Raw genomic sequence first — 6,441 nt, 5'->3', positions numbered from 1 at the left:
TATATATATATATATATATATATATATATATATACATTTACTTCCATTTGCTAATAACCATTACAATAGTGCCCACAAGCTAGAAAAGCTGGCATCTGCAATTACTGACAATCTTTAAATCGTGGAATAATAAAATGGATTCAGAATCATTACATTGGTTGGCATACCTTCATACAGTAGCTTTTTAAAGGTCCTGAATGTGTTAAATAATTTTACTGATCACTTAATCAGCACATCACCATCCACTTTACATACACTGTTACCAGTAGTCAAGCAGCTGCTATCAGCATTTTAATCACTTCTGGCATTTTGACCACTTTTAAAATACACTGAAACACCTGTTAAATGTGTAAAAGTGTATTTATAGAAGTAAGGGATCAGTTACCTTGGATATTCATAGCAGGTCATTTTTTTTCACTGTATCATGCAATGCAGGTTGCACTATAAATATAAAAATCATGCAACTGTAATTTGAAATAGGACCCTTGCCTAAAGACACATATCAGAATGTGTTCACTCACATTACAGCTGGAAGTTTTCTGGTGTCATATGAACACCTTTCATTCATTGAACTGGTGTAAACCTATTCACTCGAAAGTCACCTAAGCATATGCAGCTTTCATTAAAAATGCCTAGTGACCCTTTCAAAAAGTTTCTTGGTTAAATTATACTTGTTAAAAGGTTAACTGATGTCTACAACAGTCGTTTTGTCACATTACAGGTATATTATATTTGTAGTGAGAATATCAAATTCCTTTCTGTAAACTGACTGCCAATTTTTCATCCCCAGCAACAGTCATATTTTTTGGTTTATGTTCCCATTGTAATGTATGGTGCAGGAACCCAGACCAATAGTTATGGACAATAGGTACAATTTAACTTCAGTTTAATGCAATTTAGACTGCTATTCTATTAGATTAGACAGTAGAGGATGGTCAGCATCTAATTGTGTCTTCTGAGCTCTTTCTACCAAAAGTGGTCATTTATTTTTCAGGGAAGCACAATGCATGGACGTCAGAAAATGTATTCTTGTTTATATAATTTATTTTCAGCTCCGTGTAACAGTGTGTTGGGTAAAAGTCTAGCATGCTATATTTTGGGTGTGATCTGTTGTAGTTTGCAATTTTCCAATTGACCTTTTTAAAGCTTGTGCATGGGTTTTAGTGGGAACATGCCCTAATCAGGATTGCACTAGTCAAATGAGACTTTGTTTGGGCAATGGCATCCTGTACAGACAAGGAAAACATTAGTAAGATACAGTTTTCCAAGAAGAAAGTATAGGTTGCTACCACCAAAGAATTGTCCACCCTCTCAATCTTCTTCATAGTTCATGATTAGACTTGCTACAAAGCCCTGACACATTTGACATTCTTATGAATAAGCAAAGATAAGTGTAAGAAACAAGGTTTGTGTCACTACATGTAGCTGATTATACCAGTTTTATTGAAGAAAGGTCTAAGAATATGTTTAAGAATATGTTTACATTAGTGTGCAAATTGTAAACCATTGTTTTCCAACCCATTTAATTTATTTGTTTTCAGAGAATACTCCTTTAGTGCTGTTTCCCACTATACCATAGGCAATTAATAAATTCTGACCAAACTAACTAATGTTTCTTTAGTCCTACTAAATACACAGTTTGTCAGAGAGGCAAGAGTTCTCTCTGGTGGATGCAAGAATCAGTTCTAACTGGCAATTCGTAGGTAGTGAACCACATGATCTACTATATTTATACGGAGCGTCATCTAGAACTTTAAGTTTTTACTTTTAGTTTTAAGACTTGACGTTTGTCCGTATTTGAATGCTGCATGTGTCCCCATGACACTGAATAGTCGTTCACTTTCTGGTCTCTGGGAAACTGGTTAACTGGGAAAGAGCAGTGACCAGGAGTACTCTCAGATGTCAATCAGTGGTCTTTTGATTTGATAAACGATTGGCCTACCTAGAATTATATTTCCATCAAAATGGAATCTAATAATGTAAGCCACGCATTAACATATTCTTCAGTTTATCCAAGCCATTTATTAAGTTCTAATATGTGTCAGGAACCCAGCCCAACATTTATTTATACGCTTTATCAACACTCATTAGAACCAAAGAAGTTACTGATAAGCTGTGAAACATCTTCAGCATTACAGATCAAGTCCAGTTGATTGTGACCTACTACTAGCTAAACCATGACCTGGGTAAATGAGAACCTTTATAGATATGGTGGTTTATCTTTCGAGAATGGACACTTCACATCCTTAGAAATTGAAACTTCTAGTTTTCCCTTTTAACAGTTTATGTGAATAGTGTGATACAGCAATTTCAGTATTTCTAAGCAGCATGACTCTGTATTGCCATAGTTCCCATGGACCACAGCTGGCCAACATCACATTAAATGATCTCCATTTACAATTTCCTGGCATAAATTATTAATTTATGTTCCATGTCATACAAACAATATGTTACATATTTTTGTGCAAGTTCTGTTCAGTCCTAGCTAGTCTTGTAATTTTAAATTTAGTAATGCACATTGGCAAGCATGATAAATCCTGTACTTCAAACATGATGGTGTTTCTTCATTGACATTTATACAGTTAACATAACATTCCGGATAACTGAATCATTTATTGTACACATCCACCATCTGAGCCCTGCAGGGAGATCATGACACTGCTGTTTCTCTTCCCACCAATCATTATTACAACAGACTGTGGTGACGTAAGCATAGAGAGGAGAACATTTTGGGGAAAGCGGCACGTCTCTTTTCACAGCGGTTGGACAAAAAAAAAAATTTTGCTATTTCTAAAATGTTTATCTTAATGGAGCCATTAATTAATTTAAGTACTTAAGTGTCATAGGGGACAGCAAGTCTTGAGTACAGCACATGGATATAGAATATTTATGTAGCTGCTCTCAGTGTTCTAAGTGTACAGAGCAATGTCCAGATCTCTGGGGACAGAGAAAACAGATGTTCTAACAAATGAATATTCCCTGCAGACAATCATATTGTTATGCTGCACAAACACATTGAAGGAACCAAACCTTATTGACTCCTTTATATATATAAATAGTTTATCTTTTAAGGTATCATAACACATGTGATACAAATAGTATTTTATATAGAAAGAAGACATAAATGGCCTCAATATAATTGTGTAAATCAAAATATACCAACCATACCTACGCAGACTAAAGATACTACACGAACTGTATTCATATATTCAGCAAATATTCTCTACATTTATGGCCTATGCTGTAAATTTCTACATATATACTATACGTAGATGGGACATGCTAATGCAAAGACTGTGTATAGCAGAGGTGTTGCCTAAAAACAATAGTATGTATAAGGATGATATGTTGTCTATAGAGGCAGAGTATTTAGAAAGGTAATAGAAGTAATATTGGTATATTGTATATCATTTTTTAATCAGGTTTCAGATTTGGAGTAGTAACATTACCAAGATTTAGTAATACTGATTTGTTAATGTACATTCTCATTGATTTTATTAGCATGCATCATTATAGCAGAAATACAATCCAGGATGAGCTGTCTGGAGATGAAAACATTAGGAGCTTAGACTAGAGCCCCACCCTACAGAGCTGCTTAGTGTAGCCCTTCTCTATGTATTTCATTCTAAATTCTGCTTCTTATTTAGACAGTAAAGTGCAGACAGTCTGTTTATGACAAAGTTGGGTTTTTGATACTGAGATATCATCACTAGCAAATGACAATGATTAACATCTGGTTGAAGACATCTTTGCTAATACCAATGTACAAATAAATGTGTACAATACAAGACATGTTCCTGCAGGCATTATACATGTTCTCATAGTGCATGTAATGTGCGCTCACTTATGTGCATTCCTATGCGGGTACAAATGATTACTCACAGAATGATGCACATAGGAAAAAGTGTACCATGTACATTAGGATCTAATTACCCCTGCCATATTTCTGCTGCAAATGGTCATGGTAAAGAGATAATGTGATAGTTTTCAGGTTCCTCCTGCAGATAAAGATCAGGCATAGTCTGCCTTCAGGTATCTGTTGAAGCCTGAGCTTCCCTGGACAGCTGTATTGGATGGTAATTCATGTGTAGGCCTGTGAAGCAGGGCAGGGGAGATGAACTTCAAATACCTCCAGAACCAGTCTATTGAGTGGAAAAGGGGACAATAATTCCAATTGTTATACCACCCAAGGAACCATATAGACTATAGTTACAAATACCAAATTAGAAGACCATCATCTAATCATTATAGACACAGTGTATGTCAAAGGGTGTCATCTATATAACACCCTTGTTTGTAATTAAAAGTAATTTGTTTGTATTATATGTAATATCACCAAACATTGATTTTAAAGATACGTACTAAGAAACAGGGCTTTTTAGGCATCTAGTTGACACACATTGTTACAAAGGTACAAAACAATGTACGTCGACTAGATGTTTAAAAAGTTCTTTGTTTCTTGGTATGTATATTTAAAATTTCTGAGTTTTGAGGACGAGGGATCATGTGCTAAAAACAATTAGCATTGGAGTGCACAGTTGTTTAATATCACCAACCATTACCATACAGTTCACACATAGAATCTATTGAAAGAAATGAGTGTGTGATTTGTTAATGATAGTTTAAGGTTAACATAGTAAAGTGAATTATCTCCTTTGAAAATATATTGCACCTAGCCTGGTAAATGAGACTTCAACCATCCAAACACATGCAACAGAAATTCATTTTTTTTATTTCCTTGCATTGGGTATTCTTTGCAAAGCAAACACCACATTTACCTAAGCCATGTGTATTATCCCTTGTGGTAAGTGAAGAACCTTTAGTAAATCACCCACATTGTAATAAACATTGATTGATCTGTGTTCTATTATAGCTAAATACTGATACAAAAGTACCAAAGCCATCTCTATGCCCATCACACTGTCAGTTCTGAACCTCAGAACTAAGTAAGAACTATTTGATATCACTCTGTGCACTCAGAATGAATTCTGCACTGACACCCACAATCAAGTGCCATTTGTCATTCAATAAACTAAAATTAGCAAAACAGAAGGAAAAGTCCCACAGTACACTCTAATATGATAGCATAGGAAAAAAATCATAGCACATAGTCTGTATGACAGCATGATTCCTTGACAAAAACTGTCATGCTATTTTTGCTTTTAATTTCCCTAATTTAAAACCAGTTACTTAACCAGTGAATAGATTGCAAAACCAGACTTATTTGTTTACTCTAACCTAGATACTAACACACTTCAAATGGTCTACCTGTGAATTACAATAGAAATTTTACTTTGCTTTGGGTTGTGTCTATGCCTGTCTACTGCTATGTATCACATTTGCCAGAAAAAGATGAAACAACATTATAAATCTCTATATAACTACTTCTTCCATTGGAAATGTTAAAACAGCAGCAAGTAATCTGTACCATCCTGCATCCAAAAAAATCTGTATTCACTGATATAAATCAAAGTGTTGTAAAATGATACACACTGTAACAAATAAATCCTTACTTTTCTCTGGAAACTGGGAGCTAGTGAAAATCATTACAATTTCTTTCCCCCTTGCATGAACAGATGTAAAGATTTGTCTTGGGCTCATGCACAGTAGCTGGGAAGCAGAGATAAAAATACTACATTAGCAGGCAAGGGAGACAGGGGCAATGTTTATATGAAAACATGCCTGGGACACCATGCATGACTTTATTCAGAAATAAAGCACATCTCAGTGCTGGCAAAAAGGGTTTTATTTCATTCTGCAAAAAGCATTAGCATTGTATCCCTTCCTCAAAGATCCATGCACATTTTGGCCTTTTTTGTGCACCTGCTGAAAATGTTTTGCATAGGAATTTGGAAGCAAATGCATTGCTAAGCTGATCTTTCCAGCAGGTAAAGATTAGGAAAGCAAAATAAAAATGGATTTTATTATGAAAGAAATGTGCTATGAAAGAGAATCCTGCTCTTACCTCCTGATTCCCTCTGTTCTGCTATAGAAGCCTCCTCTCCCCTCCTGGCCTGTAGAATGAAATGCTGCTTTAAAGACTGTAGGGCTATTATCTTGTGTTTATTCCTGTATCCATAGAGACATCCTGTAAAACATCAAGGGAGTGTAATATAAATATAAGTGACCAAGGTCATAGAGAGAGGCGTAAGAGATGTATTCCTCTTGCTTGCAGCAGACAAGATTTCACTTGGTGGAGAAGGCTGTAGATGGGGTGCTGTGGGTGTGTCAGGATAAAACAAAGGCTGGCAATTAGGGATGTACAGGGCCACATTGTGTCCAAGATTCCGCAGCTGTGATATGAATAATAATACACAATAATAAATATTATACAAATATTATATCACATGCCATATCACTGCAAATGATGCTGGTGTTATATAAATAAATGCCTTCATATATTGCAGATATAAGATGACAATCCAAATACGCAGAATAAAC

General features: G+C 35.3%; 1 protein-coding gene across 1 annotated transcript in view; it reads right to left on the bottom strand.

Annotated features, from left to right (window-relative positions):
* TPPP3 (tubulin polymerization promoting protein family member 3) overlaps positions 1 to 6,210 on the bottom strand; it is a 17,557-nt gene extending 11,347 nt beyond the window's left edge. Inside the window, exon 1 of the mRNA XM_072422911.1 lies at positions 5,966 to 6,210. The gene's annotated coding sequence lies outside the window, so the exon portion shown is untranslated. The remainder of the gene's footprint in view (positions 1 to 5,965) is intronic.
* Between the last annotated feature and the right edge of the window lie 231 nt (positions 6,211 to 6,441).

The sequence above is a fragment of the Pyxicephalus adspersus genome, chromosome 9 (genome assembly GCF_032062135.1).
Source record: "Pyxicephalus adspersus chromosome 9, UCB_Pads_2.0, whole genome shotgun sequence".
Taxonomy (NCBI): Eukaryota; Metazoa; Chordata; class Amphibia; order Anura; family Pyxicephalidae; genus Pyxicephalus; species Pyxicephalus adspersus.
The sequence above is the reverse complement of the archived record's forward strand: the minus strand, read 5'-3'. Positions and strand labels throughout refer to the sequence as shown.